This window comes from Gossypium raimondii, unplaced genomic scaffold, assembly GCF_025698545.1.
Source record: "Gossypium raimondii isolate GPD5lz unplaced genomic scaffold, ASM2569854v1 Contig00020, whole genome shotgun sequence".
Taxonomy (NCBI): Eukaryota; Viridiplantae; Streptophyta; class Magnoliopsida; order Malvales; family Malvaceae; genus Gossypium; species Gossypium raimondii.
Window position 1 is genome coordinate 1 of NW_026291179.1, and position 22,467 is coordinate 22,467.

At 34.2% G+C, this 22,467-nt stretch overlaps 2 long non-coding RNA genes across 5 annotated transcripts; both read right to left on the minus strand.

Annotated features, from left to right (window-relative positions):
* Positions 1-758: 758 nt before the first annotated feature.
* LOC128036572 (uncharacterized) lies at positions 759-3,012 on the minus strand. Of its 2 annotated transcripts, XR_008193300.1 has the most exons (9): positions 2,845-3,012; positions 2,672-2,731; positions 2,289-2,585; positions 2,061-2,161; positions 1,696-1,944; positions 1,519-1,609; positions 1,377-1,410; positions 1,006-1,236; positions 759-879 (listed from the first exon to the last, which is right to left on the minus strand). It is a non-coding gene; the product is annotated as an uncharacterized LOC128036572 (long non-coding RNA). The 2 variants fall into 2 exon arrangements; XR_008193299.1 differs by having other exon boundaries at positions 1,112-1,236; positions 1,696-2,585.
* Positions 3,013-6,464: 3,452 nt separating this feature from the next.
* Positions 6,465-15,553, minus strand: LOC105801042 (uncharacterized). 3 transcript variants are annotated; one of them, XR_008193302.1, is made up of 3 exons: positions 15,482-15,553; positions 7,470-7,556; positions 6,465-6,690 (listed from the first exon to the last, which is right to left on the minus strand). It is a non-coding gene; the product is annotated as an uncharacterized LOC105801042 (long non-coding RNA). The 3 variants fall into 3 exon arrangements; XR_008193303.1 differs by lacking the exon at positions 15,482-15,553 and adding an exon at positions 8,524-8,601; XR_008193301.1 differs by lacking the exon at positions 15,482-15,553 and adding an exon at positions 8,024-8,095.
* Positions 15,554-22,467: the final 6,914 nt, after the last annotated feature.

Genomic DNA, 22,467 nt, shown 5'->3' on the forward strand with positions numbered 1-22,467 from the left:
TGATTTGGTAGGAATGATAGAATTTTTTTAAATGATTTTTTTTCATTCATTGTTTGGTAGAGTTAAAAATATGAGGAAAGAAAATGAAATTTTAAAAGATGAATAATTTTGAACTAGCATACATTTTTTCCTTATTTTTTCTCCTCCTATCATTCCCAATTTGGAAGGATTAATTTTATGCATTAGATGGAAAATTCATTTTCTTTCTATTTTCCCACTTCTCATTCTATCCTTTTACTTTTCCACTCAACTAAACACACCCTAAATGACAAGATGCTGTGTGGCATGAGAGTGTAAGGTTCAATCCCTACCCATCTCTTCCCCATCCCTCATTTATAAATTAAGAAAAAAATCCAAACACATGATAAACAGAAGCGGCAAAATCCACCCCTTCTACTATAATCCTTTCCCTCCCTATAGCATCCTCGAAGAAGCCCAAGTGGTTTAGACAACAATGTTACGCAAGCATTTGATTCAATGGAAACTGCATATTTCCTCTTGCTCAAAAACTTAAGACTGACTTCTTCTCTCTTAAATCAAAAGAAAAGTGGTGGGATGACTACAAAACTGTCTAGATCTAAGTCCGGTTACTGAAACGAGTGCTAACTTGCAACTTACAATATTGATGATTATTGTTCTTGAGGTTGCGACTAGACCAGATAATTTTGAACACGACTTGAATGTATTTACGTGATTGACATAAAAAAATGACATGAATAGTTGCATACACGGGTTGCTTGATCTAATTGCGCCATATAAAATCTTAATGCAAGCTTAGCTATTGCAAAAAGTATATGAAAGGTATAAAGGAGAAAAAAAGACACATTACCTTGCATTTCCTGGTATTCAAGCTGTAGTGAGAGCAACTGTCCCTGAAAACTATATAAAAGAAAATTCATCCCACAGTAATACAATTTGAGAAGACAAATTCAAAATAGATAGTTTATGTCATGTCAAGATCTGTTAGAAAAAAAGAAAAAGAACTTGGATATTCAAAATAGACACCTAGCAGCAATCAAGATAAAAGGATGCATGTAGACAAGCAAAACGAATCCTGGGGGAGCAAGGCTTGAAGAGATGATGCCATAAGAATACTACAGAGTTCAAATACCTCGTCTCTTGATGAATGTTCAGCTTCAGATTTCACCTTTTCAGAAGGAACAGATGCATTTATGGAAGGATATAACATCCTTATCTCGGTGGCTTGAGGCATACATTGACTATGAGACATTTCACCTTAATAAGATAAAATAAAGGAATCATTTCATATAAAAAAAAAACTGAAATGATATTTGCATCTAGTGGAAGATGTGAGAAGATATTTACTTTCTCTTCTTTAGTTTACAACCATAAGGCCATACACCACAAATACCAACCTTTGATAACAGGTCCCACAGTAAATCCAGTAGACTGCAGTTTGAAACATACAAGAAACAATGGGTAGTACAAATATTCAGGATGCCGGTTATCAGTAAGTAAAAAAGATTCTAAAAGAATAAAGGAATACAAGGATTTCACCTCTTACAGCTAACTGATATTTATTAGAGATCTCTTCACTCATTGGATCTTTGCCTTTTGACTGCAGAAGTGGTTTCCTGGGCTGATACACCTATTTCATAAGCAACTAGAAAAATCTTCACCATATGATTGTATATTTGTATTCAGCAGGTAAGAAGTAGCAAGTCTCAACAGTACCCCTTAATATCTAGGACCATGATCAAGAGAACTGTAACCTTCAGCTTCGTTTTTGTGAAGAAACAACTTTACTCTGCTAATCTTCTTCACCATCACTTTCGGCAGCATTAGTATCCCACTTTTCATTCTCTCCATAACTTTTAGCTGCAAGTTCTTTCTCAAGTTCTTCCAACCTCGACATTATACGAGCATATTCATCATCCTCAGGTGCACCCATTAATTTGTTTTCTTCAGCAAAAGTAGGACATCCTTGCTCCAAATGACGTGAAAAGGGAAAAAAATAAATTAATTTCAATCCTCAACTTCAGAAAAGTAATCAATAACCTTTTTAATTAATCCTAATCAATTAGGAAAAGAAAACTAACATTCATCAGATAAGTAGGCTGCATGATACGGAACACCTTGGCAATAAAAAATCTAACAGTATAGGAACAAGTAATGCAACATGTTGCGCAAGCAACTGGCGCTGCAATTAGGTTAGTATGAAGTATCAACTTAGAATCAAGCAGCTGGCATATCATCTTCGCTAAATTAAACAGACTCCAAAGTTTCAATATGATGCAAGTAATGTGAAAAAGAAAAGGAGAAGGAACCTCTGCCTAATTGAGACACCGGTTCGGTGGTATTTTCCTCTTCATCCTCTTCTCTGAGCTCCACAAGGCCTTCCTGTAACAATAAAATGAAAGTAATCAGTAAATACTAGGTACAAAAGAAATCAGAGTAATGCTTATTCAACGAATTAACAAACAACAAATAAGGCGATTGGGAAACTTAATGCTGCTTCAGAAGACTCAATCCACTTCAGGTTCCGATGACTTTCCCCTTCTCTTTAGAATTTCACTAGTTTGTTTAGCTGTTCTTTCTACATAGTAGCTTTCTCCCAGTAGAACCTGCAAATTCACATTCTTTTAATGGAAATTCCATGCTTCTTTGACTTTAAATTAAACTCCTAACTTAGCGTAAACAATAACGACACCAGAAACTCATTCGTGTGAACCAAACGACCAGGAAAAACCGCCGATTTCACAAACGGAACCTAGAAAAAGATAGCCAAATAAATATTTTGTTTTTAATATTAACCAAACGAATGGATCATGAATCTTTCTAGTAAAATAGATTAACAGTAAAATTTATATGCTGAGTGCTAACCATTGTATCGTGGTGAAGTTCGTCGGGGAGTTTTTGAACGAGGTTGATAAGGGCGGTATATCGGCAATCAGTTCTATCAATTGGTTCATTTCAACTATGCTTCTCTGAAAGCGTCTCCTACACTCGCTTCGCTACCTTCTGCGCTTCCTGTGCCGGGAAAATCGACGACAAAGACGTCTCCTTTCGTTTCGCATCCGTTTTTCCATTTTTATTTTCGGGATAAACTACACCCAAGTTACTAAACTATTAGTAATTTACATTTTGGTCACTTAACTTTTAAAAGTTACAAAATAATCACTAAATTATTCAAAAGTTTTCATTTTAAGTCACTCGAACTGTTAAAATCGTTGTTGTATGGCATTCTCTGTTACTTTTCGCACCAATCAAAAGCTCTCATTTGCCTTCTCTTTTCAGTTCAGGTTTTTTCATGAAACAACTTTGAACATCCTGAATCTCCGAACCAAAATTCAAATAGCTTTCTTCTTTGGTCTTCAACACTGAATGTTAAATAGACTTATATCTAAGGTATGTTCTTCTATTTTTCGATAGGTACTGATCCACTGTATTGTTTGTCAAGTCGTCACTTAGAGCTTGCGAGATAATTTTTTTTTCTTTTAAAAAACTTAACTGCCCAATGACTTAAATGAAAACTATCGAATAGTTCAATGACCCTTTGTAACATTTTAAAGTTAAGTGATCAAAACATAAACTTACTAAAGTTTAGTGACTTTGGGTGTAGTTTACCCTTATTTTTAATATATCTATTATTAATCTTTGTGTAAATATATCATTTGGTAACTGAATTTGTTATTAATATTTAATTTGGTACCGAGATTTTTGTTTCAATTCGATATCCGAGTTTGGCTTCAAGATTCAATTTGGTATCCATACTAAATGAAATCATTTGTCCCAATGAATATTCGACATTTGTTGTAGTAAAAATAACATAGATAGTAGGATCAAAAAAAATTCAAGTATTAAATTGAACATTGAAGTCAAACTCAAGTGCTTACTTGAGACAAAAATATCTTAAGTACCAATTTGATCATTAAAGCCAAGTTTAAGTAACAAATTGGGAAAAAGTCAAATATCAAATTGAACATTGAAATTGATCTTAAGTACCGAGTAGTATATTAGCCTTTAATTTGAACATTAAAACCAAACTTAGTGCTAAATTAGAAAAAAAACAAATATTAAATTGAACATTGAAATTAATCTCAAGTACCAATTAGTATATTAACCTTTTTTTATAAAACATCCTAAAGAGTGAGACTTTTTATACAATGCCTAGATATAGGGTATAAATGAGACACAAAGTGCTCGTGAGCTACTCGAGTTTGATTTAAAAGAATTTGAACATGGTTTAGTAATTAGTGCGCTTTATCAAGCTTGAATAATTCAAGCTATCAATCAAGCTAAATTCGAGCTTAGTAATAATGACTCAAAAAGCTTTCAAGTCTTATTGAGCTTTTCATATTTTTATATTATTAAATTATGTTATTATTTTTAATATATATTATTAACATTAAAATTAATTATTGAGTCGAACTCAAATACAAAAATTAATTTTCAAATATAATTTAACTAAAATTCAATTACATCCTTAAGCTAAAACTAGTCTTAACTTTTAAATAAAAAATAAATAGTATATTGAGAACATCACCAACACCAAGAGAGTTAAAACAGTAAAACTGAGAGTTGAAAATTGAAGTTGCGTTGCGTGCCTGTGATTCTTTTTCTTTCTATTTTTTACGTATACGTTTGAGGGATAAGGACTTTCTACAAATAAAATATTTATAAGAAAACCTACAAAGAAAATCGATTCTTATGATTGATAATAAAAATATTTTTAAAATATCAATTTCAATTCTCTTTCATTAAATTAAAATTTAATTAATTTTGTCACCACTCAGTTTCTTAATTTTGTTAATGAAGTTAAAGTTTGGCAAAAACAATTAAATAGATAGGATACTAATCTAAACTACCTTTCCAATCGTTTTAACGTTGACAGCCTTTTCTTTTAATCTTTTGGTGAATTAACACACAATTTTCTAATTTTTCAATGTGAACCAACGGTTTTGATACTACTAAACGTAACACCTAATCCACATTAAATCACGAATAGGGTTTGAAGCATTACCAATCAAACAAACATATTTTCAAAACATTTCATATTATATAATATTCAAGTCAAAACCAATCAAACTCATACTTATTGTCCCTTATTTACAATCAATCCATAAAATGACTAATAATTAGACACCTTAGGTACATGCCGACACAAAAATGATAAACATCACTACATTTGAGTTCGGGACCGTTGTTGGATGCTGAATCGACGATCAAAATTAAGTACCTAACCTGCGTACGAAAAACAAAAACGTACGCTGAGTAAAAACTCAGTGGTATTTCTAATCTGAATTTAGTTGTTAATTGTTATAATTCAATTTAATGTATATGGTAAGTGTTGAGGTGAGAATTATTGTGTTTTGCAATTGAAATGACTTGATTTAGTACGTGATGAATTTATTGAATTTATATTGATTGAATTGGTATATATATTGAATATATATTGATTATTTGAATTGAATTGAATATTGGCTGTATTTGAAAAATGAATTGAAACCCTATTAACTGTATCGGGCTGAGTTGGATATAGATAGCATGCCATAGGATTGGAAGAGTTCGAGGATTTCTTCAACTTGAGTCGATGAGACACTGGGTGTCAAATTATTACTTCGGATATATTCTATGAGCCACTAGGTGCCAATTTACTTCGGTTTAGCCGATGAGACACAATGACTCGGTAGTCACGAGTGTCGAAAAATACATTTTTTAGACTCCGTTACCGTAAATCAGATTCGTAAATATTTACTAAAAATATTTGAAGCTAGTTAATTAGTGTAACACCCTTACCGAGACCGTTTCGAGTCGAGCACGAGGCATTACTTAGCTTATCTTACCAATTCGGAGCATAAAAACTAGGTTTGAAAATTTATTTCACTATTTACAGCAAATCTGTCCAATCGCACAGCAGTTACTAAATTAATTATAACTTGAGCTACAGAACTCGAAATTTAATTCCGTAAATTTTCCTGAAACTAGACTCATATATCTACTCACCATAAAATTTTTAGAATTTTGGTTCAGCCAATTAGTACAGTTTATTAGTTAAAGTCTCCCTGTTTCACCATTCGACTATTCTGACCTCTTGTTACTAAAAATAAGTTTTCTCACTGTAGGATTTTCATATGAAGTTATTACTTGTTTATACAGAAAATAGACTCATTAAGGAATCTAAGCATGTAAATTTCAACTCATAACCATTTTTTACAATTTGTAATTATTTTCTAAACTCAGAACAGGGGACTCCAAAAACAGTTCTGACCCTATCTTACTAAAATTCACATATCTTAAAATATAAATTTCCTTTTGCTACACCGTTATTTTTCTATGAAAATAGACTCAACAAGCTTTAATTCCATATATCATTCACCCTCTAATTAATTTTATACTATCTTGGGTGATTTTTCAAATTCACGTCACTGTACTGCCTGAATTCTGTTTCTTTGCAAAATTTTATCCTTTCATGATTTCCATGCATAATTTATCACCTAATCTTTCATAACAACAAACACCTTCATCCTTAACCATTTTAATGACCATACATCATCAAATACTTACACATCACTCATTAGCAAAATCATCATTACAAACATACAAAATAACTAAATCCCTATACATGCCATAACTCAAACGTGTTTCGATATAAAATACCGAGCAGTTGTAGTTGATAGTGTGGACGATCTCCGACTTCTTTAGGATCCTTGAAGTAGCTTTGCAATACTATAAGAGAAAGAGAAATAAAAGAAGTAAGCATAAAGCTTAGTAAGTTTACTAGCAAATAAATAACAATATTTAACTTAAATAATTAAACTCAATGTCTATATCTCTAGTTTACTCTTTAGTTAATCTCATACTAGTTCTCTTACTTGTTTACTTAGAATACTTGTGTGCATAACTTACTCAACTCTTGCTGCATCGTTGAACATCAATTGATAGTATAATAAGTTCTTAACTCTTATAACTTACGAGCTTGCCATTTATGCTTTAAACTCGAACTTTCATGAACATAATTCGTTTACAAGCCCGTTGAGCTACATTGGAATAATAAGGATACTCAGGTCTCTTCGATAATAACATGCCAAAGCCATGTCCGACATGGTCTTACATGGGATGTTCTCATGGGTGCCCATGCCATGTCCGACATGGTCTTATAGGGACCTCTCATCTGGCATAACGCCATGTCCTGACATGGTCTTACATGGGACCTCTCATCTCGGTGCCAATGCCATGTCCCAGACATGGTCTTACATGGGACCTCTCATCTCGGTGCCAATGCCATGTCCCGAGACATGGTCTTACATGGGATCTCTTTACCCAAATGTCATGACATTCGATCGATACCATCCTTATGTATCAACGGGACTTTTAAATTTTAAGTCTCTATCATTTCATGCTTGGATCATCATCAAATAAATTCATAAAATAAATTCATAATTGCTGGAAATTAACAGCATTAATAATAAATATTGAAATATTGCATTTATTTACCGTAAACTTACCTCGGTACCAATTATAGCCAAATTCACCAACTTAGTCTTCAACTTTATTCTTCCCTTTGTCTAACCTCGAGTTTCGTACTTCTTGATCTAAAATAGTAAATTTAACTTATTTAATAATCACATTCATCAAAACAGCCCTCGACTCTAACTTTTTCAAAATTACCATTTTGCCCCTAAACTTTTACATAATTACATTTTTGCCCCAAGGCTCGAAAATTAAACTTCATCTCTTATTCTTATGTTTTATAACATTATGAACATTTTTCCTTCTATGGCAACATCAAATTCCCACTCTAACATGTACTTATGAACATTAGGTATTTTCTAGATTATGTCGTTTTACTCGTTTTCACTTAAAATCGCTTAGCAAAAGTTGTTTAACATAATTTCTAGCTTTATATTCTATCATAAAACATCAAAATAAACACTTTTCACCTATGGGTATTTTTCCAAATATAAACCCTAGGTTAAATTATTGCTAGAATAAGCTAAATTAAGCTACCGGGATCTCAAAAACGTAAAGAACATTAAAAACCGGGCTTGGGATCACTTACTATGGAGCTTGGAAGCTTGAAAACCCTAACTATGGCTTCCCCCCTTGCTGATTTCGTTCATATGAAGAAGATGAGCATAATTTGTCATCTTTTTCCTTTTAATTCATTTTAATTACTAGATTACCAAATTGCCCCTAACTTAAAATTTTCTATTTCACTTATCTCATGTCCATTTTGTCTACCAAGTTACCAATGGTATAATTACCATATAAGGACCTCCAATTTAAAGTTTCATAACAATTGGACACCTCTAACATGTAGAACTCAACTTTTGCACTTTTACAATTTAGTCCTTTTGACTAAATTGAGTGCCCAAACGTCGAAATTTTCGAACGAAATTTTCACGAAATCATTTTGTGAAATTGTAGACCATAAAAATATAAGAAAATAAAATTTTTCTCATCGGTTTGTGGTCTCGAAACCACTATTCCGATAACCTCAAATTTGGGCCATTACAACTCTCCCCCCCTTTTTAGGATTTTCGTCCTCGAAAATCTTACCAGTAAAGAGATTCGGGTATTGCTTCCTCATTGTCTCTTCCGGTTCCTATGTTGCTTCCTCAATCCCGTGCTTTTGCCATAGCACTTTCACCGATTTACCTTTTGTTTCTAAGCTCCTTTGTTTCTCGTGCTAATACTTTAACCGGTTCTTCATTATAAGTCATATCCGGCTGAATTTCTACTTCTGTTGGAGTAATAACATGTGAAGGATCTGATCGATACCGTCGTAGCATAGATACATGAAATACATTATGAATTTTGTCGAGTTCCGGTGGTAAAGCCAATCGGTAAGCAACTGGTCCAATTCTTTCTATAATCTCATATGGTCCGATAAATCTTGGACTCAATTTACCCTTTCGACCGAACCGGAGAACTTTCTTCCAAGGAGACACTTTTAAGAATACTTTATCACCCACTTGAAATTCAATCTCCCTTCGTTTAAGATCGGCATATGACTTTTGTCGATCGAAGTCGCTTTAGACTATCTCGAATCGACTTGACTTTTCTTCATTTCTCGGATTAAATCAACCCCTGTATTTTCTTTTCATGAGCTCATCCAATATAACGGTGTTCTACATTTTCTACCATACAAAGCTTCATACGAGCCATTTTAATACTAGATCGATAACGCATTATTGTAAGCAAATTCAATCAAAGGTAGACACCTTTCCCAATTACCTTGAAACTCTAATACGCAACATCGGACATATCTTCCAATACACGAATTACACTTCAGATTGGCCATCATCGAGGATGAAATGCACGATCTTGAAATACAACTGAGTACCCAAAGCTTCTTGTAATTTGTTCTAGAAACGAGACGTAAATCGGGGATCTCTGTCTGATATAATGGAGACAGGCACTCCATGTAGTCTAACAATCTCAGATATATACAATTCAGCCAATTTATCTAAAGAATAATCCATACATACTGGGATAAAGTGCGCGGACTTTGTCAATCGATCGACAATTACCCAAATGGCATCTTTCTTCTTTGGAGACATCGGCAACCCAGATACAAAATCCATAGTGACTCTTTCCCATTTCCATTCCGGTATAGTGATTGGTTGAAGCAACCCCGAAGGTACCTGATGTTCAGCTTTAACCTGCTGACATACTAAACATCTTGATACAAACTCAGAGATATCACGTTTCATACCCGGCCACCAATACATCTTTTTCAAGTCATTATACATTTTATTACTCCCGGATGTACGACATAGTACCGCTATGGGCTCGTGTAGAATCTTACAGTATAAGCTCGAATTCTTGATACATACTCTACCTCTAAATAATAAACAACCATCGGTCCGATCAAATTTCGAATAATTACGGACTCATAATGTGCCCGTTAGCACGTAACTTTTCATCATTTTTCGAGCCTCACATAGTTGTTGATGAAACATCGATTTAGCCTTCGTTTCAGCTATGATTGAACCATCATCAGTCAGTGACAACCGGGCATTCATAGCTCGTAAAGCAAATAGAGATTTTCGGCTCAAAGCATCGACTACCACGTTAGCCTTACGGATGGTAATCAATAACCAAATCATAATCCTTTATCAATTCAAGCCACCTGCGTTGTCTCAAATTCAAATCTTTCTGTGTCATCAAATATTTCAAGCTTTTGTGATCAGTATAAATATGACACTTTTCACCATACAAATAATGCCGCCATATTTTCAATGCAAATACAATAGCAGCTAATTCGAGATCATGTACCGGGTAGTTTCTTTCATGTGGCTTAAGTTGTCTTGAAGCATAGGCTATTACTTTATCTTCTTGCATCAAGACACAACCCAAACCATTTAATGATGCATCACTATAAATAATAAATTCCTTACGATTCATTTGTACTAACACAGTGCTTAGTCAACAATTTCTTCAATCGGTCAAAACTTTGCTTGGCATTTATCATCCATTCAAATTTAACATCTTTACGTAATAAATGAGTCATTGGAGAAGCTATCATAGAAAACCCCATACAAATCTCCGATAATATCCATTAATCCCAAGAAACTTCTAACTTCGGATACATTTTTGGTGGACTCCAATTGACAATAGCTGAGATTTTACTCGGATCTACCCTGATGCCTTCTGCAGATACAATATGTCCGAGAAAACCTACCTCTTGAAGCCAAAATTCACATTTACTGAATTTAGCATAAAGCTTCTTTTCACGCAGAATTTGCAACACTATTTTCAAATGTTACGCATGCTCGGTTTCATCCAGAATAGACTAAAATGTCATCAATGAAAACTACTACAAACCTATCTAGATACAGTCTGAATATCCGGTTCATCAAATCCATGAATACTGCAAGTGCATTAGTCAACCCAAACGGCATAACCAGAAACTCATAATGCCCATACCTGGTTCTGAAAGCTGTCTTTGGCACATCTGGCTCTTTTACCCGTAACTGGTAATAACCCGATCGGAGATCAATCTTTGAAAATACTGTGGTACCTTTCAGTTGATCAAATAAGTCATCAATTCGAGGCAACGGGTACTTATTCTTTATAGTTACCTTATTGAGCTGCCGATAGTCGATACACAATCTCAAAGACCCGTCTTTCTTTTTCACAAAGCAATCGGAGCACCCTAAGGTGAATGACTCGGACGAACAAAACCTCTCATCAACAAGTTCCATGAATCGTGCCTTTAACTCTTTTAATTCTGAGGAGCCATACGATCTGAGCTATGGAAATTGGGGTAGTTCAAATCGGATCTATAGAAAATTCCACTTCTTTCGGTGGCAACCCGGTAATTCCTCTGAAACACATCGAAAATTCACATACAATGGCACTTGCTCAGTATCTTTGACTCGAGATACTTTAGTATCCAACACATACGCCAAATAAATATCATACCCTTTTCGACACACCTCACGAGTGACATTCTGAAATTATATCGGATAATCCCTCGTCTAATTAGATTTAACCCAAAGTAATTCTCCATTCGGCATTTCAACACAACATATTTTTGTCTACGATTTACTCTTGCATCATCTTTGAGTTAACCAATCCATGCCCAATATCACATCAAACTCATCAAAAGGCAATAACATCAAGTCAACGGAAACAAATACCTTTTACCATCGGTGGACAATTTTATAAACTTTATCCACTATCACAAACCGGTCCGATGGGTTCGAGACTTTAACCACAAATTGATGGTTCAACAGACAAATTTTTAACAAATACTAATATCGTGCATATATATGAATGTGTAGAGCCGAGGATCAATTAATGCAATAACATTAGTGTCATAAAGAGAAAATGTACCGTAATTATATTAGGAGAGGCGCCTCTTCACGAGCACGAATAGCATATGTTCTCGCGGTTGCTCTAACATCCGATCTCATTCTTGAATCTCTGGATGCACTCCTATTACTCGCTCCCACTCCGGATTTTTCTGCGGTCTACCTCGGTAGGAGCATTTCCGATCTCACACTCGTTATCTCTTCTCTTTTAGCTGTTTCAGGACAATCCCGAATAAAGTGATCGGACGCTCCACATCTGAAACAAACATTTTCACCTGCTCTACACTCTCCGGGGTGGCATCTCCCACATTGAGGACATTCCGGCCTAGGAGGTCGAAATCTTGCCAGATGCCTGCGTAGTGGTTTGAGCTCTAAAACCCTCGAATCTTCTACTTCTGCTTCGGCCAGGATATCTAGCTGGAAAATATGATCCGCTAGAGAGCTCCCTAGGCCTCTTAGACATAGACTGAAATGATTTACTCATCTGCCTCTTCTTTTTATCCTGCTTCACTCGGTTTTGCTTTTCTCTTTTCTTTTAGCAAATCTTACGCTTTACCAACTCTTTCTACGAACAACAAACTCTCGATTTCCAATACACCCATGATAGTCGGATGTCATCATTAAGCCCATCTTCAAATCTCTTGCACATGTTAGCTTCGATGGATACAAATTCCGAGCATACTTACTAAGTCTGACAAATTCGCGTTCATATTCAGTCACGGACATCTTACCTTGTTTTAGCTCAAGAAACTCCTTCCTTTTCGATCTATAAATCTCGGTGATGTACTTCTTTGAAACTTCTCCTGAAAGAAATCCCAAGTAACCCTCTCACTTCGGTACTATAGACACGAGAGTCTTCCACCAATGATAAGTGAATCTCGAGAAGTGAGACCACACACTTCATACATTCTTCGGTGTACAAGATAATTCTTCAAAAACCACGATGGTATTCTCAAGCCGATCGCTTTTTACGCATCATCATCTTTGGTAGCCCAAATTCTTCCCTTGCTTCCTAATCTTATCAACAGTGGTCTCTCCCGATAATTATACTGCAGTGGGGAAGCTACATGGGGAACCTGTGAATCTTGAGGGGTGGAGGTCTTACTGTGGATTCGACTGAACGAACTCGGCAAACCAATCGATCATGGCTTGGAAGAAGGCTTCTCTAGCTCCTCCTCCTCGTCTATCGATGCAGGTCTTTCACTAACATTAACATCTGATGGCACCGTCCCTTCTGCGGAATAGGCGCATTACTCTCTACTTCATCTGTACTAGCTCGTTCAGGATCCATAACTATAAAAGAAAACATTTTAAAATCGGGAGTCGTCACACTATCAAAAAATATATAAGTATGGCATGTATAGGTAGACTCTTATTCATCTGCATATTTCGAGAACCGACTAAACCTGCTCGATACCAATAAAATGTAACACCCTTACCGAGACCGTTTCGAGTCGAGCACGAGGCATTACTTAGCTTATCTTACCAATTCGAGCATAAAAACTAGGTTTGAAAATTTATTTCACTATTTACAGCAAATCTGTCCAATCGCACAGCAGTTACTAAATTAATTATAACTTGAGCTACAGAACTCGAAATTTAATTCCGTAAATTTTCCTGAAACTAGACTCATATATCTACTCACCATAAAATTTTTAGAATTTTGGTTCAGCCAATTAGTACAGTTTATTAGTTAAAGTCTCCCTGTTTCACCATTCGACTATTCTGACCTCTTGTTACTAAAAATAAGTTTTCTCACTGTAGGATTTTCATATGAAGTTATTACTTGTTTATACAGAAAATAGACTCATTAAGGAATCTAAGCATGTAAATTTCAACTCATAACCATTTTTTACAATTTGTAATTATTTTCTAAACTCAGAACAGGGGACTCCAAAAACAGTTCTGACCCTATCTTACTAAAATTCACATATCTTAAAATATAAATTTCCTTTTGCTACACCGTTATTTTTCTATGAAAATAGACTCAACAAGCTTTAATTCCATATATCATTCACCCTCTAATTAATTTTATACTATCTTGGGTGATTTTTCAAATTCACGTCACTGTGCTGCCTGAATTCTGTTTCTTTGCAAAATTTTATCCTTTCATGATTTCCATGCATAATTTATCACCTAATCTTTCATAACAACAAACACCTTCATCCTTAACCATTTTAATGACCATACATCATCAAATACTTACACATCACTCATTAGCAAAATCATCATTACAAACATACAAAATAACTAAATCCCTATACATGCCATAACTCAAACGTGTTTCGATATAAAATACTGAAGCGTTGTAGTTGATAGTGTGGACGATCTCCGACTTCTTTAGGATCCTTGAAGTAGCTTTGCAATACTATAAGAGAAAGAGAAATAAAAGAAGTAAGCATAAAGCTTAGTAAGTTTACTAGCAAATAAATAACAATATTTAACTTAAATAATTAAACTCAATGTCTATATCTCTAGTTTACTCTTTAGTTAATCTCATACTAGTTCTCTTACTTGTTTACTTAGAATACTTGTGTGCATAACTTACTCAACTCTTGCTGCATCGTCGAACATCAATTGATAGTATAATAAGTTCTTAACTCTTATAACTTACGAGCTTGCCATTTATGCTTTAAACGAACTTTCATGAACATAATTCGTTTACAAGCCCGTTGAGCTACATTGGAATAATAAGGATACTCAGGTCTCTCGATAATAACATGCCAAAGCCATGTCCCAGACATGGTCTTACATGGGATGTTCTCATGGCAGTGCCCATGCCATGTCCGGACATGGTCTTATAGGGACCTCTCATCTCAGTATAACGCCATGTCCCGACATGGTCTTACATGGGACCTCTCATCTGGTGCCAATGCCATGTCCCAGGACATGGTCTTACATGGGACCTCTCATCTAGTGCCAATGCCATGTCCAGGACATGGTCTTACATGGGATCTCTTTACCCAAATGTCATGACATTCGTATCGATACCATCCTTATGTATCAACGGGACTTTTAAATTTTAAGTCTCTATCATTTCATGCTTGGATCATCATCAAATAAATTCATAAAATAAATTCATAATTGCTGGAAATTAACAGCATTAATAATAAATATTGAAATATTGCATTTATTTACGTAAACTTACCTCGGTACCAATTATAGCCAAATTCACCAACTTAGTCTTCAACTTTATTCTTCCCTTTGTCTAACCTCGAGTTTCTACTTCTTGATCTAAAATAGTAAATTTAACTTATTTAATAATCACATTCATCAAAACAGCCCTCGACTCTAACTTTTCAAAATTACCATTTTGCCCTAAACTTTTACATAATTACATTTTTGCCCCAAGGCTCGAAAATTAAACTTCATCTCTTATTCTTATGTTTTATAACATTATGAACATTTTCCTTCTATGGCAACATCAAATTCCCACTCTAACATGTACTTATGAACATTAGGTATTTTTACGATTATGTCGTTTTACTCGTTTTCACTTAAAATCGCTTAGCAAAAGTTGTTTAACATAATTTCTAGCTTTATATTCTATCATAAAACATCAAAATAAACACTTTTCACCTATGGGTATTTTTCCAAATATAAACCCTAGGTTAAATTATTGCTAGAATAAGCTAAATTAAGCTAGGGATCTCAAAACGTAAAGAACATTAAAAACGGGGCTTGGGATCACTTACTATGGAGCTTGGAAGCTTGAAAACCCTAACTATGGCTTCCCCCCTTGCTGATTTCGTTCATATGAAGAAGATGAGCATAATTTGTCATCTTTTTCCTTTTAATTCATTTTAATTACTAGATTACCAAATTGCCCCTAACTTAAAATTTTTCTATTTCACTTATCTCATGTCCATTTTTGTCTACCAAGTTACCAATGGTATAATTACCATATAAGGACCTCCAATTTAAAGTTTCATAACAATTGGACACCTCTAACATGTAGAACTCAACTTTTGCACTTTTACAATTTAGTCCTTTTGACTAAATTGAGTGCTAAACGTCGAAATTTTCGAACGAAATTTTCACGAAATCATTTTGTGAAATTGTAGACCATAAAAATATAAGAAAAATAAAATTTTTCTCATCGGATTTGTGGTCTCGAAACCACTATTCCGATAACCTCAAATTTGGGCCATTACATGTAGTTAATTAGGTTTTGGTTAGGTGAATTTGCTTGAATTAAGAGTAATTAGGTAAAAGGACTAAATTGCATAAAGAGTGAAAGTTGAATTATAGATTAAAGAAAAATTAAATAGACTAAATAAGCAATTAAGCCAACTGTCATAATTGAGGCGACATAAGATAGATATTTATAAAACTTAAAGTTAAAATATATATTATAATATTATAATATTATATCTTAATTATTAAGTATATATGTTATATTATATATTAAATAAGTAAATATAACAAATAAAAGAAACAAAAAGAAATAGAAAGAAACAGGATAAAAACGAAACAAGGAGAAAAAGAAAGAAAAGAAAAAAGGGAAAGAAAGGAAGGAGAAATTAGTGTTTTGAAGTTCAAAGCTCAATTGGTTAAGTACTTAATTTTGATCGCCGATTCAGCATCCAACAACGGTCCCGAACTCAAACGTGGTGATATTTTTCTTTTTATCGGCATGTACCTAGGGTGTCTAAATATTAATCATTTTGTGAACTGTTTGTAAATAAGATTATAAGTTAATATTGAATGGTTATATACATATAAATATGTGTTTATGTTTGAGGTCATATTATGGCATAATTAAGTTAATGTTTAAATGAACATGTAATGGGTAAATAGATTGAGTTTTCCATGTTTACAAATTAGATTTGATTGATGTTTCATTGATATGCTTTGAGGATATAATTGTGGTACCTATGAGGGTACATTGGTTAGACATCTAGGATGATTGTTTTGACATGTTTTGGATATGTTTGTTTGTGTTTTGAATTGGTTAAACGAATGGTTTTTGAGTTGCTTAGTGTGTAAGCTTGTAGGGAATGGTAAACTTGTTGTTAAATGTACATATTGAGTCCACACGACCAAACACATAGGCGTATGACTGGGCCGTGTGAGACATACGACTAGTACACGGATGTGCGAAGCCATTTCGATAGGGCACATCAAGAGCAGGCGTGGGGATTGGCCGTGTAACCCAAGTTAGAGAGTTACACGGGTATAGACACGGGCTGGGACAAGGTCGTGTGTCCTTATTTCGAATGCCCACACGGCCTGATACACGAGCATATCTCCTGATCGTGTGAGTCACACGGCCTTACCACACGGTCGTGTGAACCCTGCAGCTTTGAAAATTTTTTAATATTCTACAAAAAAAATTCTCTGAGTTTCTGAATTAGTCCCGATTTGTTTCTATAATGTAGTTTGGGCCTCGAGGGCTCGAATAAGGGACAATATGTATGAGTTTGATTGATTTTGACTTGAATATTATATGATATGAAATGTTTTGAAATTATGTTTGTTTGATTGGTAATGCTCAAACCTATTTCATGGAGATGTGGGTTAGAGATGTTACAGTTTAGTGGTATTAAAGCTTTGCAGATTTAGTCGGTTCTCGGACTAAATTGATGTCGAAATTGAGTCTAGAGGTACATGCCATAATTGAGTCGGGATTTGGATGCTGATATATATTTATTTTTGTTTTATAGTTGAAAATGTCGGATGATTATAATGATGATGTTGATTAAGAAATGTATGCGGAGATGATGTTTCCAATGAATTAGATGAAACCAAATCGGTAACACGAGTGTTAATCCGATTAGTACTCAACAACCTAATGTTGAGCAAGTAATATTGAGGAAAGAGATGATTCACGACTACTTAGAGCTATTGTTGATACTCTTATGAGTGGCGGAACTACATCCGCTACAACATCTACCCTTACTGTTCATCGAGCTCCGAAAAAAGAATTACATAAATATGGTGCAACAGAATTTTTAGGATTGAAAGGAGTTGATCCTTCTGCAACTAAAATTTGGATTGAATCTACTAAACGTATCTTGCAACAACTCGAATACAACCCGCGTGAAAGTTTAATATGTGTTCTTTCTCTACTACAAGGAGAAGTATATACCTGGTGACAATCAGTGACACGTCATGTATCCGCAAATCAGGTAAATTGGGAATTTTTCCAAAAAGAATTTCAAAAGAAACATGTGGGTAAATTGTATATTGAAGACAGGAAACAAGAGTCTTTTATGCGAAATAAAATGAAATGTTTGTAGTTGATTATGAAATAGAGTTTTCGTGACTTAGTAGGTATGTTTGAATTTATACCGATGAAATTGATGTTGCAAGTGATTTACTGTGGTTTATGTGATGAGTTGAGTACAATTGGTATCACACAAAATCATTGAGTTTGCGATTTAGTTGAAAGGGCAAGAATGGTAGAACAAGTACTAGGTTTTGATAAAAAGATTGAGAATACCTGTACTGTTAGAAAATGTTCTGGAGCTGTTAGTTCAAATCCATAACTGAAGATATCAAAAGAATTTCGTGGTAGCTGAAGATCAAATTTTAAGTCAGAGAGAACTGATAGAAACTGTGATAGACAACCGACCGTCTACGAATAGTGTGTAAAGTCCATCCAGGGATACTAAAATTCTGAATTGTGAGCATTGCGGGAAAAAGCACCTTGATGAATATTAGAAATTAACTCGGAGATGTTTTATTGTTAGAGATTGTCCAAAGAATAAAATGCTACACTTGTTACTTCTCAAATATCTATGCCGCTTTTAGAGGTCATGGGTCGAGCCAAAGTGGTTCATTTTAGAGATGGTGCTAGGAAGGAAATGATGTTGTTACTCAACGATGAGGCCGAACTCCAGCTCGAGCTTATATTGTACGGACTCGTGAGGATGGTGATGCTAATGATATGATGACATATATATTTTTATTACATTCAGAACATGTTTATGCTTTGATAGATTTGGGATCTTCACATTCATATGTTAATACTAAATTGGTTGAGTAGGGAAGTTTAAAATCTGAGATGTGGTATCGATAATGGTGTCTAGTCCATATCCATTAGGACAATATGTGTTAGTAGATCAGGTGTGTCGGAGATGTCCGTTAATAATACAGAATATAACCTTCCTTGTTGATTTGTTGATAATTTTGTTTGGTGATTTTGATGTAATTTTAGGAATGGATTGGCTTACGGAGCACGGGGTGATTCTAGATTGCCGTAAAAAGAATTTTGTTGTTTAGAGTGAAAACGGTGATAAGATTGAGGTAAATGGTATTCGAACGAGTGGTTCAGCTCGTATCATTTCAGCAATTCGAGCTAATAAACTTTTTCATCAATTTTGTGAATCTTTTTTAGCCTATGTTATCAATTCAAATTTTATTGATAGTCAGTGCTGTAAGATTCAAACTGTTTGTGAATTCCCTGATGTGTTTCCCAATGAATTACTAGGATTACCATTGGATCGAGAGGTTGAGTTTGCAATTGAAGTGCTTCCTAGTATGGCTCCGGTGTCAATGCCCCATATCGTATGTCACCTATGAAATTGAAGGAATTAAAAGTACAATTGCAAGATTTATTGGATCGTGGTTTTATACGCTCTAATGTATCGCCTTAGGGAGCTCTAGTGCTTTTTGTCAAAAAGAAATATGGTTCGATGAGGCTTTGTATTGATTATCAACAATTGAATAAGTTGACGATTAATAATCAATACCCTTTACCCGTATTGATGACTTATTTGATCAACTAAAAGGAGCTTTTGTCTTTTCAAAGATTGATTTGAGATTAGGTTACTATCATTTGAAAGTGAAAGAAAATGATGTACCGAAAATGACATTTGAACAAGTATGGTCATTATGAATTTTTAGTGATGCCTTTTGGATTGATGAATGCTCGGCGGGATTTATGGATTTCATGAATCATATTTTCCAACCGTATTTGAATCGGTTTGTGGTAGTTTTTATTGATGATATATTAGTTTATTCAAAATTTGAATCCAGTATGAGCAACATCTTAGAATTGTTTTGCAAGTGTTACGAGAGAAACAATTATATGGGAAGCTTAGTAAGTGTGAATTCTAGTTATATGAGGTTGTATTTTTGGGTCATGTTATATCATAGATGGAATTAGAGTGATCCAAAAAGATCAAGGCAATTGTTCAGTAGAAAGCATCGAGGAATGTGTTAGAGGTTCGTAGTTTTCTTGAATTAGTTGGTTATTACCGAAGATTTGTAAATGGATTTTTGAAGATAGCATTGTCGATGACAAAGTTCTTGCATAATAATGTTTAGTTCGTCTGGGATGATCAGTGTCAAGGAAGTTTTGAGAAATTGAAGTAGATGTTAACTGAAGCACCGATTTAACTTTACCAGAATAAGGAAAGGATTTTGTTGTTTATAGTGATGTTTCCTTGAGCGGTTTTGGTTGTGTTTTAATACAAGATGGGAAAGTGATTGCTTATACATCTCGTCAGCTAAAAATGCATGAACGTAATTATTCGATGCACGATTTATAGCTAGCTGCTGTCGTTTTTGCTCTAAAGATCTGGAGACATTACTTGTACGACAAAAAGTGTTATATTTATACCAATCATAAGAGCCTCAAATACCTTCTATCTCAAAAGGAGTTGAATTTGAGACATCGCCATTAGATAAAGCTTCTGAAAGATTTTGATTGTGTTATTGATTATTACCCTGGTAAAGCTAATGTTGTAGCTGATGCATTGAGTAAAAAAACAACGATTGAATTACGAGCAATGTTTGCTCAACTCAGTATCAATGAAGATGGAAGCTTATTGGCTGAATTAAAAATCAAACTAGTGATGTTTGATCGAATCAAGTCAGCGCAGTTAGAAGATGACAAGTTGGCGAAGAAAAGAGAAATGGTTCAGAATAGTACATTAGAAAATTTCAGTATTGATAATTATGGTTGTTTGAGATTTCATAACCAAATCTGTGTTCCGGATGTTTCTGAATTGAAAGAGTTGATACTTCGCGAAGCTCATGATAGTTCTTTTGCTTTGCATCTTGGAGGAACAAAAATGTATCGTGATTTGCGAGAATCTTATTGGTGGCCAGGAATGAAAAGAGATGTGGTTGAGTATGTGGCAAAATGTTTAACTTGTCAGCGAGTTAAGGTGGAACATCAAGTTCCTACCGGATTACTTCAACCTATTTCTATTCCTAAATGGAAATGGGATTGCATCACAATGGATTTTATAATGGGGTTACCATTATCGTCAAGTAAGAAAAATGCTATTTGGGTAATTGTTGATCAACTTACAAAATCGACTTATTTTATTGCAACCAAGACTGATTGGTTATTTTAAAAACTTGCTGAAGTTTATATTCAAAAAATTGTGAGATTGCACGGTGTTCCCATGTCAATAATTTCTAATCGGGATCCGCAGTTTACTTCGAGATTTTAAAAACAATTTTACGAATCTTTTAGTATGCGACTTAATTTTAGTACAGCTTTTCATCCGTAGACTGATGGATAATCTAAACATGTTATTCAGATTTTGGAAGATATGCTTCATGCTTGTGTTATTGATTTTAAATCAGGTTAGGAGCGTTACTTACCTTTGGCCGAATTTGTGTACAACAATAGTTTTCAATCAAGTATTCAAATGGCTCTGTATGAAACTTTATATGGTTGTAGATGTCGATCAACTATTTTTTAGATGAAATTAAGTGAAAGAAAAATGATCAGGCCGAAATTGGTCCAAGAAACAAACGACATTGTTAAGAAAATTCCAGACAGATTGAAGGCAGCTTTTGATAGACAAAAATCATATGCAAATTTGAAACGTTGAGATATTGAATATTCTATTGGCAATAAAGTATTTCTTAAAGTTTCGCTTTGGAAGAAAATTTTGAGATTTGGTCGAAGAGGGAAACTGAGTCCTCATTTTATTAGACCGTATGAGATCACGAAAAAAGTGGGACCAATTACATAATGTTTAGCTTTGCCTGCTGAATTATAAAAAATTCATGATATTTTTCACATTTCAATGCTTAGAAGATATCGATCGGACCCATCTCATGTTATTTCGACGGAAGATATTGAAATTCAACCTGATTGTCATATGAAGAAGAGTTGGTTGAGATTTTAGCACGTGATGGTGAAAGAGTTGCGTAATAAGCGAGTTCTGTTAGTGAAAGTATTATGGTGTAGTCATAGTGTTGAGGAAGCGACTTGGGAACCGGAATAAACTATGAGATCTCAATACCTCCACCTCTTTTCAAGTAAATTTTAGGGACGAAATTTATTTAGGAGGAGAATTGCAATGACCCGATAGTCACGAGTGTCGAAAAGTGCATTTTTTAGACTCCGTTACTGTAAATCAGATTCGTAAAAGCTAGTTGTGTAGTTAATTAGGTTTTGGTTAGGTGAATTTGCTTGAATTAAGAGTAATTAGGTAAAAGGGACTAAATTACAAAAAAGGGTGAAAGTTAAATTATAGATTAAAAAAATTAAAGGGGTTAAATAAGCAATTAAGCCAATGTTCATAATTGAGGCATAAAATAGATATTTATAAATAAATATTATAATATTATAATATTATATCTTCATTATTAAGTATATATATTATATTATATATTATAATAAGTAAATATAATAAATAAAAAGAAAGAAAAGAAGGATAGAAAGCGAAAGCAGGGAGAAAAGAAAGAAAAGAAAAGGGAAAGAAAGGAA